This window comes from Cebus imitator, unplaced genomic scaffold (assembly GCF_001604975.1).
Source record: "Cebus imitator isolate Cc_AM_T3 unplaced genomic scaffold, Cebus_imitator-1.0 Scaffold13, whole genome shotgun sequence".
Classification (NCBI taxonomy): domain Eukaryota; kingdom Metazoa; phylum Chordata; class Mammalia; order Primates; family Cebidae; genus Cebus; species Cebus imitator.
The window spans coordinates 8,468,790-8,481,691 of NW_016107328.1; the positions used below are offsets into that span (position 1 = coordinate 8,468,790).

Here is a 12,902-nt window from a genome sequence, read left to right on the forward strand (position 1 = left end):
TTTTTTGAGACAGGGTCTCACTCTGTTACCCAGGCTGGCATGCAGTGGCATGATCACAGCTTGCTGCAGCCTTGATCTCCTGGCCTCAACCCATCCTTCCACTTCAGCCTTCTGGGGAGTTGGGACCACAGGACTATCCCACCATGCCTGGTTAATTTTTTGTACTTTCAGTAGAGATGGAGTCTCCCTGTTACCCAGGCTGGTCTCAAACTCCTAGCCCCAAGTGATCCTCTCACCTTGGCCTCCCACAGTGCTGGAATTCCAAGCGTGAGTGGCTGCACCCAGCCCGCCTTTTATTATATGGGTGACCCTGGGTGAAGTTAGTCCGTTTCTGTGCCACAGGTCCTTCATCTGTAAAACGGGGCGACGATACAGGACAGTCACATGTTGCTTAAGTTGGACAGGGACACATTCTGAGAAACGTATCATTAGGCAATTTCGTCATGTGAACATTACAGAGTGAAATTGCACAAAACTACTTACTACCCATCTGGCCTATACGGTATCGCCTATTGCTCCTAGGCCGCGACCCTGACCGACACGTTACTGTCCTAAGATCGTGGCCAACTATACAACCATGGTGAGCATTTGTGCATCTAAGCATAACTAAACATAGAAAAAGTACAGTAAAAATACTGTATTATAATCTCATAGGACCACCGTTGTATATACAGTCCACTGCTGATCCACACATCGTGATGTGGTTATATGACTGTACTTAGCACATAGGGTTATAACAAAGATGAAGTGAGCTAATTTATGAAAAGCACTTAGAATAGTGCCTGGTACATAGTAAACAATAAATAGAAACTACCATTATTATTTATAACTCTCATCAGAGTCAGACTCACTCTGTCGCCCAGGTTGGAGTCCAGTGGCGCCATCTTGACACACTGCAACCTCCACCTCCCGGGTTCAAGCGATTCTCCTGCCTCAGCCTCCCAAATAGCTGGGATTACAGGCGCCCACCACCATACCCGGCTGATTTTTGTATTTTTAGTAGAGAGGGGTTTCACCATGTTGGCCAAGCTGGTCTCGGACTCCTGACCTCAGGTGATCCACCCACCTCAGCCTCCTAAAGTGTTGGAATTACAGGCACGAACCACCATGCCGAGCTAGACCTTGTTTTTGACCCCATATGGTTTGAGCTAAGTTACTTGCTATTCCTCTAAACGACAAACATTTAAACCACAGGTCCCCAACAATTCTGAGCACAGGTCCCATTCCCAGTATCTGTCCATAGCCTTGCAAGACAAGTGCTACAGGAAGGACAACCTCACTCTACAGCAAACTGTGACAGGATATGTAATCAGATATTATATATACATATGTTTTTAAAATTCATAAATAATCACACCCTTTTAGAACTACAGCTGATATTCTCGACCCCACAGAAAACTAAGTCAAGTAAGCAGTACATGGGCTGATCGTATCTGGCAACACAAAAGGTTATGAACACTGGACAGAATTCCAATCCTGGAGATGAGGTGGGGCAAGTTCCTCCCTGGGCCCCGTTTCCTCATCTCTAAACAATGCTCATCTTCTCTGCTTATCAGGCTCACTTCGTAACTAACAGTGAAAGGGATGACCACTTAGCCTGGCACACAGAAGGACCTCAATCAATACTAGTTCCTTTCTCTCCTTAATAAAACAAAGTAACTGACATAGAAAACTCAGGAAATTATATGGGATTAATATACTCTCATGTTGTCCATGGCCTCCGAAAAACAATAAATCAAGGGAATTGTTCAAAAGTACATTTTCCAAGTGCAATGGTTCATGACGCCATTATGAAGTTTCTAAACTTCCCCTTAATTTCTGGTATTAAAAAAAAAAAAAACCTAAACAATAAAATGTCTGTGGCAGCAGCTAAGACCCACCCCCAGCCTTCTTTTTTCCTTTTAGAGGTTGAAAGGTGTTGCTTGAAGCCTGCAGTCCTTGGCCAGAACGACGTGGTTTGGACGGAAGGTGAGCCCGTGGACCTTCTCTGGGAACAAGGTGATAATTACAGCTGAAGGGGTGTTGGGGTGTTTGTCAGTCATGAGCAAGATTCCAAAGAGCGCTGGCATTGCCAGACAAATAACTGACCCTCAGGGGGCCTGGCTTATGGTCCCATCGGCTAGAATCCATATCCTCAGGTGTGGGACAGGCCAAAGAAGGCCAACTGTAACCAGGACTGCTCATGTCCACTGCCCATCACCTAGAGGATGTCATCACACCTGGCCTGAGAGATTTGAAAACGGGGAGCAGGTGGGGGACTCCGTGCCCGGCAGCCCCTCTCAGTGCAGTACAGAAACTAAGCGTGTGGACTCTGAAGCCACGTGCCCAGGTCTGAATCGAGGCTTTCTTGCTCGCTGACTGTGGGCCAAGTTTCTTATTGTCTCTGTGCCTCAGTCTTCCCCTCTGTAACATGGAGACAATTATGGAAAGTAAATGTTGTAATGCACATAAAGCAGCGTCTATAACACACTAGAAGCACCCTTTTACATTCTCATTTTACTATTAGCAGTCAGCATTGTTGCCATTACCTCCAGCCTCCGGATCCGCCCAGCACTGGCCAAGGACGTTCCATGTTCTTCCACAATGAAGGGGCTTCACTGCAGTCACTCCAAAATTGAGACTACCTGGTTCAGCCATGACCCAAACCTCTGCAGCCTGCATACAAGCATTTGTTTACCTTTCATAGAAAAATAGCTAACGTATGCTGGGCTTAATAACTAGGTGATGGGTTGATAGGTACAGCAAACCACTGTGGCACATTTACCTATATAACAAACCTGCACATCCTGCACATGTGCCTCGGAACATAAAATAAAAATTAAAATTAATTTTAAAAAAAGGATATGTGTGAACCACCCACTGAGTACCAGATAATGCAGAGTTCGAGGACAAAGTCACGGTTTCTACTCTCTAGTGGAAGAGTCATGCCAAAACAAAGAGCCAAATAATTTAATGAAATTGTTTTACAGGCTATGACTGGTGCCACAGTGAAATTCAGTAGCATCCCATGATGAAAAATAATGGAGGTTGGGGAATGAGTCTATCAGAAGGGGTGGTCTGGCTGGACGCGGTGGCTCACATCTGTAATCACAGCGCTTTGGGAGGCCGAGGCAGGCAGCTCACGAGGTCAGGAGATCAAGACCATCCTGGCTAACATGGTGAAACCCATCTCTACTAAAAAAAATTAAAAATTAAAAAAAATACAAAAAAAGAAGAAGAAGAAGGGGTGGTCTAACCGGGCACGGTGGTTCACATCTATAATTATGTAATCCCAGGACTTTGGGAGGCCAAGGCGGGCAGATCACAAGGTCAGGGGTTCAAGACCAACCTGACCAACATGGTAAAACTCTGTCTCTACTAAAAATGCAAAAATTAGCCAGGCATGGTGGCATGAACCTGTAATTCCAGCTACTCAGGAGGGTGAGGCAAGAGAATTGCTTGAACCCAGGAGGTGGAGGTTGCAGTGAGCTGAGATCATATCACTGCACTCCAGCCTGGGCAACAGAGCAAGACTCTGTCTCAAAAAAAAAAAAAAAAAAAGGTGGGGGGTGGTCCGAGGAGGTGATATTGAAGTTAGGGTGAGAATCAGGTTTTCAAAAAGCTGGGGAAAGCACATTATAAGATCTGGGACCAGCAAGTGCAAAGGTCCTGTGGCGCTCAGGGAAGGCTGTCAGGGAACTGATCAAAGACCAGGATGTTGGGTTACAGAGGGAGGCACCACTCCATGAGGCTAGAAGACACTAGCGTTCACAAAATGACTCCATGCATGCTAACATCTTAGGCCTGCATAGTCTACCCAGTATGCATTTCTCTAATGACCCGTGGTAATAAGCTTTTTTCATATGTTGGCTGGCCGCATAAATGTCTTCTTTTGAGAAGTGTCTGTTCATATCCTTGACTCGCTTTTTGATGGGGTTTTTTCTTGTAAATTTGTTTACATTCTTTTAGATTCTGGATATTAGCCCTTTGTCAGATGGATAGACTACAAAAATTTTCTCCCTTTCTATAGGTTGCCTGTTCCCTCTGTTGATTTTTTTTTTGACTATTACAAAAGTTTATTTAGCAAAAAGTCTAATATGAAAATGTACATGACCTAATTTTTACATCATAGTAAAACAGGCCCTATGGAGAGAGGACATGGGTTTCTCCGCTGAACAGCCATTATTTGTACTCGTTCCAAGGCTTCTAACATGATGATACTATTTCCCCGTATTACCACCATTCCAATATTGTTCTGTTGTCCGCTAGTCGCCATCTCCACACATTCATCTATCACAAGATTCATAAAGGGATCAAATCCCCGCAATATTCCTTGGACATGTCTGCCACCATTTAATTTCAAATGATAACTTCTTGTCCATAAATTTTTTCAACTCGGGAGGGTGAGCTTTGCTCATGATGGCTACTCCACGGGTGCACAGAGGCCTTGGAACGGAATGCCCCCTCTGATGATTCTTTTGCTGTGCAGAAGCTTTTTAGTTTAATTAGATCCCATTTGTCAATTTTGGCTTTTGTTGTCATTTTTTTTGGTGTTTTAGTCATGAAGTATTTGCCCATGCCTATGTACTGAATGGTACTGCCTAGGTTTTCTTCTAGGGTTTTTATGGTTTTAGGTCTTACGTTTAAGTCTTTAATCCACCTTGAGTTAATTTTTGTATAAGGTGTAAAGAAGGGGTCCAATTTCAGTTTCCTGCATACGGCTAGCCATTTTTCCCAGCACTATTTATTAAATAGGGAATTCTTTCCCCATTGCTTGCTTTTGTCAGGTTTGTCAAAGATCAGATGTTTGTAAATGTGTGGTGTTATTTCTGAGGCTTCTATTCTGTTCCATTGGTCTATATATCTGTTTTGGTACCAGTACCATGCTGTTTTGGTATGCTGTTTAAGGAGGCTTGATGAATTCTGCTGGTTAATAAGCACAGGTGGGGTTGTAAGCAGGCCACAGCAGAAGCAGAGGGCCCAAGTACAGGTATTGATTGACTTACGACCTATGCAACTTACGAACATTCGACTTGAGGACCACAATCGCTAGCCACGACTGCTCCGCGTCTGGCAGCGCAAACGTTGCCCAGCTGGGCATATGACAGTGCAGACCAGCTTCCGGCAGCACTGCCATCTCCGCGTGCACCATTTCAACTGTACATATAGCCTACTCAACTTACGACCAAATCGTGTTACGACCGGTCTCCCGGTCCCAATCGTGGTCGTAAGTTGAGCACTAGCTGTAGAAGATACTACTTATGGGCAGGGAGGAACTATGGTTGCCGTGGGAAGACTATGCTTGAAGTGTGATACAAGGTCCTCAACTTCAGTGTCACCTGTGAGCTTGTTAGATCCAATTCTCAGGCCTCATCCTAAGTCTCCAGGAAGGGACCCAGGTGTCTTGAGTTTCAACAAGCGCTGCTGGGGATTCTGACTACACTAAAATTTGAAAATCACCAGACTAGAGGACTGATGATATTAACTAGCAAACAACTGTGTCCCCCGGGATGACTTCATATCCCTCTGGAGCCAGGCAGAGCCAATGCACTGGGGCCAAGACATTAAGAGCCATAAGGCAGCCTTGTAATCCCAGCATTTTGGCAGGCTGAGGTGGGTGGATTGCTTGAGTCCAGGAGTTCAAGCCCAGCCTGGGCAACATGGCAAAACCCTGTTTCTACTAAAGATACAAAAATTGCCGGGCGCGGTGGCTCAAGCCTGTAATCTCAGCACTTTGGGAGGCCGAGGCGGGTGGATCACGAGGTCAAGAGATCAAGACCATCCTGGTCAACATGGTGAAACCCCGTCTCTACTAAAAATACAAAAAATCAGCTGGGCATGGTGGTGCATGCCTGTAATCCCAGCTACTCAGGAGGCTGAGACAGGAGAATTGCCTGAACCCAGGAGGCGGAGGTTGCGGTGAGCCAAGATCGCGCCATTGCACTCCAGCCTGGGTAACAAGAGCGAAACTCCGTATCAAAAAAAAAAAGATACAAAAATTAGCCGGGCGTTGTAGTATGCACCTGTAGTCCCAGCTACTCAGGAGGCTGAGGTGAGAGGTGGCTTGAGCCCAGGAAGCCGAGGTTGCAGTGATACAAGATTGTGCCACTGCACTCCAGCCTGGGCGACAGAGCAAGATCCTGTCTGGGGAAAAAAAAAAAAAAAAAATATATATATATATATATATGGTGGTTTTCAGAGAAGGCTCTTTTCACGGGATTGATGTTCACTTACCCGGGCAAGGCCAGGCTAGAGGGCAGGAGAGAGAAGCAGCTTCAACCCTGCAGACACCATCGCTGTAACCACATTCCAGTTCCACAGAGGAATGCAGACAATCCCCCCAGTCCTCGGGGCAGGACTGTCAGGAGGAAGACAGGATTATGAAATGCCTGCTTGTTGACCAAAACCTACTTAGGGAATCTCACTGAATCCCTCAACAACCGGAACAGTACTGTTCTGTTTACTCCCTTGGGCTCAATAGGGCCCAAGAGATTATGTGACCAACAGGTAACAGAGCCAGGATTTGATGTGCAGAGACCATTTAAGGAAAAAAAAAAACACCTCACTTCACAGGCCTTGGGATCAGACCTGTCCTTACAGACCCTAAAACATTCCACTTTCTCCTCATTCCTCTAAACCTAGGTGACACCCATCATCTAAGGCAATCCAGAAGGGCTGAGACCAGAGCCCCAAGTGGCCGAGACAACAAAAAAGGAGCCAAACAGCTGGGCCCGGTAGCTCACACCTGTAATCCCAGCACTTCGGGAAGTCGAGGCGGGCATATCACGAGGTCAGGAGTTCAAGACCAGCCTGGCCAGTATGGTGAAACCCCGTGTCTACTATAAATACAAAAATAAGCTGGGCATGGTGGTGCACACCTGTAGTCCCAGCTACTTGGGAGGCTGAGGCAGGAGAACCGCTTGAACCTGGGAGGCGGGGGTTGCAGTGAGCCAAGATGGCACCACTGCACTCCAGTCTGGGCAAAACAGTAAGACTCCGTCTCAAAAAAAAAAAAAAAAAAAAAGAAGAAGAAAGGAGCCATAATAGTGTTGCCCATCACCCCCTCCTATATATTTGGGGAGGTAGGGAAAGAGTCCTCTCAACAGGCTGCTTATTTTGTTCCAGAATGGTAACAGACACTACTGTTCATTAAATAACTCCATGAATATCAAATAATCTCAGACTTGGATAGCCTTGTATCCAGTATCTGAATTCTATTTACCTTATCCAATTGTGTAAGAATCTGATCTCTTTTTTTTTTTTTTTTTTTTGAGACAGAGTTTCACTCTTGTTGCCCAGGCTGGAGTGCAATGGCGTGATCTCGGCTCACCGCAACCTCCGCCTCCTGGGTTCAGGCAATTCTCCTGCCTCAGCCTCCTGAGTAGCTGGGATTACAGGCACGCGCCACCATGCCCAGCTAATTTTTTGTATTTTTAGTAGAGACGGGGTTTCACCATGTTGACCAGGATGGTCTCGATCTCTTGACCTCGTGATCCACCCGCCTCGGCCTCCCAAAGTGCTGGGATTACAGGCTTGAGCCACCGCGCCCAGCCCTGATCTCTTCTTGATCACCTCTGGTGACAAAGAATTCACTCGTATTTTCAGAGAATGCTCATTCACTAAATCATTCACAAAACCACTTACTGACTGCACACCTGCTATGTGCCAGGCATGCCACTAAGCACTACAGTAAGAATGCCTGTTAATGATACCGTATCTGTCAGCAGGTTGACAGGCTATTTGGAATGCTGGATAGAAAATCCTACGCTGAGTCCGGGTTCAAAGGATTGGCTAGTGATGCCTGTCATGGGTACTGGAGAGAAAGTAACAAGTACGGCACACATTTGCTATCTCTGCTGTGGGAATATAGAGACGTCATTCAGGCCCTCTCTTCCCTGGGCTCATAATCTAGTCAGCAAACCAAAAAATGTAACAAACCACAAATCGTGGGAATATATGCCAAGATGGGGGTGGAGGAGGGGTGCCTGACACATAAGTCTTAAGAAACAGCCTGAGAAAAAATACTTGACCTTTTTAAGCGGTGGCTTTCTCATCTGTAAAATGGAAATAATACCCGCCTGCCCTGCCCAGCCTTTCCTGCAAAGACGTTGTTTTGAGACTCATATGAGCTAATGGGTAAGTCAATACTAACGCTGACATTAGCCTTCAGGGAACCTACTGAGGACACTGATTTGCCTAAGCAAAGAACAAAAGGCAATGAAGAGAGAGCAGAACTCAAGAGCAGTCATCCCCATTGGTTACTGGCTTCCTCTTGATTGCTCCCATGAGGCGCTCTTGCCAAGTTGGTCAACAATCTCCTCATTGCCAAATCTAACAGTCACTTCTGTGTGACTCATTCTACCTGACCTCTTAGCAACACCACAAGTGATGACCCTCCTCCTTCCTTAAGGACTTCCTTCTCTAGGCTCCTGGCACGTTTTCCTGCCTCTCTGGTGGCTCCTTGCCATCACCTTTTCCAGCTCCCCAACTTCTACCCTTACCACTAGTGGCCATGTCTAGTCCTGTGTCCACTTTCCTGTCTATACTCCAGTCCCATGGATTTAGATCCCATCTCGGCTAAAGTCTTCCAAACGCTCTCTCCCACTATGACGGTCTCAAGTCCCAGGCTCACTTTGTCAATTACCTAGGTGGCATCTCCTGTGGACATCAATGGGCATCTGCAATTTAGCATGTCTGCACAGAACTCTCTGCTCCCACAATCTACTGTCCATCTTCCCCGTCTCCATTGAAGTTACCAGCATCTGCTAAGTTGCTGAAGCCAATAATCTAGGAGTCATTCTTTTTTTTTTTTCTTTTTCTTTTGAGACGGAGTAAAATCTACTTTCTTCGCTTTCTTTGTTACCACCAAGACATAGGCCACACCGCTCTCCCCTGTAATAAAGCAATACGGTTTCCCCAACCCCACTCCCACGCCTCCACATAGCAAGGGGCTTGCTCGCATCTCTGCCCCCTCTGCACCTGCCAAGCCAACCACACCTCTACCTCCACTTCCGCTATCTGGCCCTCCTGTTCCTCAAATAACCAGGCCTGCTCCTGTCTTCTTTGAGAAATGTCTATCCATGCCTCACAAATACCAGATGCTGTCATCTGCCAGGATGTTTGTTATCTGCAATAAAATCCCAGATATCTGTACTGAGTTCATTGCTCCCAGAAATCATGTCTATGCAGAACCTCAGTAGGTAACCTTATTTGGAAATTGAGTCTTTGCAGGTGTAATTAGTTAAGTAAAGAAGCGCTTATGCTAGATCAGGTGGGCCGTGGATCTAATGATAGGCGTTATTACAAAAAGAAGAGAGAATACAGAGACATACTCAGGGAAGAAGGCCACGTAGAGACGGAGGCTGAAGGCTGCAGCCACAAGCCAGGGACTGCCAGCCACTCCCAAAACCAAGAGGAGGCAAGAAAAGATTATTTGTCAATGCCTTCAGGTGGAGCATGGCCCTCCTCACACCCTGAATTTGGATTTCTAGCCTCCAGAACAGCCAGAGAATAAATATCTGTTGCTGAAAAGGCACCCACTGCTGATTTGTAATGTCAGCCCTAGGAAACGAATACAGCAACTTACCAAGATTATCTCCAGGCCATGTGCAAAGGTAGAAGTGTTGATTTCACTTTACAGATGGGAAATGAAATATCAGAGCGGAGACATCTCTTTCTCAAGTTCATACTGCCACACTTTATAAGTGGCAGAGCTGAAATCCGAACCTCACTCAACTTCAGAAAGCCCTCTCTTTACACTGGGCTGAGCAGCCACCATCTTTTTATAGGCTAGACTGAGAAGCAACACCTGAAAGCCTTGCTTACTTAAAGGACCTCTGGTTGCTGGGCATGGTAGCTCAGGTCTATAATCCCAGCACTTTGGGAGGATGAGGGAGATGGATCGCAAGGTCAGGAGTTCAAGATCAACCTGGCCAAGATGATGAAACCTCATCTCTAAGAAAAATACAAAAAACATTTAGTTGGGCGTAGTGACAGGCACCTGTAATCCCGGTTACTCAGGAGGCTGAAGCAGAGAATTGCTTGAACCCGGGTTGCAGTGAGCTGAGATTGCACCACTGCCCTCCAACATGGGCAACAGAGAGAGACTCCATCTCAAAAAAAAAAAAGACCTCTGACACGTCTTGGGTTGGAAAGGATTTCTGGGAAGGCAAGGAGAGAAGAACTGGCTACCAACCATTTCAAGAACAAACTTAAAGGCAATGGAACCTTAATTCCATTGTTATCATGTACTTTTTTGTTGCTAGGACCATACCATCTCATATACACATATGTGTGAGTATAGTGAATATATTTTTATGCAGGATTTTATTTATTTATTGTTGAGACCGAGTCTCAATCTGTCACCCAGGCTAGAGTGCAGTGGTGCGATCTCAGCTCACTGCAACCTCCGTCTCCCGGGTTCAAGCAATCCTCCTGCCTCAGCCTCCCAAGTAGCTGGGATTACAGGTGTACGCCACCACGCCTGGCTAATTTTTGCATTTTTTTTTTTAGTAGAGACGGGGTTTCGCCATGTGGGACAGGCTGGTCTCGAACTTCTGACCTCAGGTGATTCACCCGCCTCAGCCTCCCAGAGTGCTGGGATTACAGTTGTGAGCCACCACGTCCGGCCTGCAGGTTTTATTTTACAGAATATGCAATAATTATTTTTTGCTCATCACAGAGTCCTTTGTCACTCCTCACCTGAATCATTATTATGCTTGTCTCAGATGCTAACAAGTTTACCTCTGAACAGGCATTCACAGCAAAAGATCCAAAAATCTTTAACTTGTTGAGGCGCGGAACTTGGAACAGCATCTGGTGTGTAATTATTTTTAAGAGGAAAAAACAGTCCATCTTGTCGGCTTTCCATTCCCAGCAAAGACAAATTGGCCACGAGGAGCTGCATGGAAGGGTGAGTCTGGTAGGGGACCTGCACCATCCTTTCATGGATTCACTGAGTTTCATCAAGATGAATGCAGTCATTCACTCTGAGAATGAACTGTCCTCAACGTCCCTCTCCCCATGTTTATAGAAAAACTTGGCCTCACCTGGCTCCCAAAACCACCGTGAAGAGGTTTCATGCAAGTTTTCTAAAGCGTCAATGAAAACAGGACTTGTTTGCTTTATCATTTAAATTTCAAAATACATCTCAGGCCAAGGAGAAAAATAAACAACACAGGGCGTGCGCTGCCTTGAAGAGAAAGGAGAGGCTACCAAGCTTCACCATCCGGCTGAAAACTAAAAGCCCCATACTTAATGGAGGCAGCTGCTGCTTCTTCTAATTATTGTTGTTGTTATTTGCAGATAATAAGTCTCACCTACTCAGAACTTTACAGAGCCTCTCCCTCAGAAACATCACATCCACTCTGGGCCTCAGTTTCCCTCGCCTGTACAACAAGGAACTAGACACTGAGAAGCCCTTAGCAAGAGGTCTACTTTGAGAATAAAAAGAGAAGAGAGCCAGCCGGGCGCAATGGCTCATGCCTGTAATCCCAGCACTTTGGGAGGCCGCGGCAGGTGGATCACGAGGTCAAGAGATCGAGACTATCCTGGCCAACATGGTGAAACCCCGTCTCTACTAAAAATACAAAAAAATTAGCTGGGCGTGGTGGGGCATGCCTGTGGTCCCAGCTACTCGGGAGGCTGAGGCAGGAGAATTGCTTGAACCCGGGAGGCGGAGGTTGCAGTGAGCTGAGGTCGCGCCACTGCACTCCAGCCTGGCGCCTGGTGACAGAGTGAGACTCTGTCTCAAAAAAAAAAAAGGAGGAGAGAGCCAATTCGGCTTGACTGAGCGGTGCCCAGGTGTAACCTGCCAGAAAGCACACAGGCTTCTGCCCAATAAAGCAGACAGTCCCAGCAGCAGGAAGACACACACCCCGCCCACCCCTCACCATGGGATCCATAAGGCTGTGTTCATTTTGAATGGGGAAACAAAAAGTAGGCTGATAAACACGTTTATGTTTCCAGAATTGCTCATTGGGTAGAAAACATTGCATTGAACATTGAACAAGATGTCCTCCAAAGAGCAGGCACTAGGACCTAACAGCCTGGCTCACCAGATGTGACAGTGGTGCTGGGGGAAATGAAGTTGGAGGGCCTTAGGGCCAGAGTGACGATCACAGGCTTCCCAGCACTGCCCCCGCTGAAGCCACCCAGCAAGATGCTCCTGCAGAACTCAACACTCGTGGTCTGGGGCTGTGCAGGGAATCCATCGTATTTGCCAGAAAGAAAGGGGGAAGGAAATTTTTCCAGGGAGCTGCCAACTCCATGCATGGGGCCTGGGGAGCAGCTCAACCCTAACGTGCAAGCAGAGAGGCCCCAGAGTCCTTGGAACAGACCCTGGTTCAAAGGAGGATAAGGAACAAACTGCACAGACTCTCCCTTCTGTGCTGGGAGGTCCCAGGCCGTGCAGGGGCTGCTTAGGAGGAAGCCAAGGACTCCAGCCTCAGGGCGGCTCGGTCAGGCCTGTGGCTCCCCGCTACGGGGCACCACAGAGGGCGAACCAGAGCAGCGGTCAGCTGCCAGGGGACCAGGGCTAGGTGTCTAGGACTCAGGTTGGCATATTCTGGAGGCAGACTGGGAGGCCAGCAAAAAACAGCAGACAGTCCATGCGAGTGTTAGAAAGCCCTGGAACTAGGCTGGGCACCATTCACGCCTGTCATCCCGGCACTTTGGGAGGCCGAGGTACGTGGATTACCTGAGGTCAGGAGTTTGAGACCAGCCTAACCAGCATGAATAAACCCCGTCTCTACTAAAAATACAAAATTAGCCAAGCATGTTAGCGCATGCCTGTAATCCAAGCTATTCGGGAAGCTGAGGCAGGAGAATCGCTTGAACCCAGAAGGCAGAGGGAGGTTACGGTGAGCCAAGATCACACCACTGCACTCCAGGCTGGGCAACAAGAGTGAAACTCTGCCTTTAAA

The 12,902-nt window shown here is 47.0% G+C and overlaps 1 long non-coding RNA gene and 1 pseudogene across 1 annotated transcript in view; both read right to left on the reverse strand.

Annotated features, from left to right (window-relative positions):
* The window catches only part of LOC108283870, a 434,667-nt gene that overhangs the window by 381,436 nt on the left and 40,329 nt on the right, over positions 1-12,902 (reverse strand). The gene's annotated exons all lie outside the window — the stretch shown is intronic.
* LOC108283864 lies at positions 4,031-4,412 on the reverse strand (annotated as a pseudogene).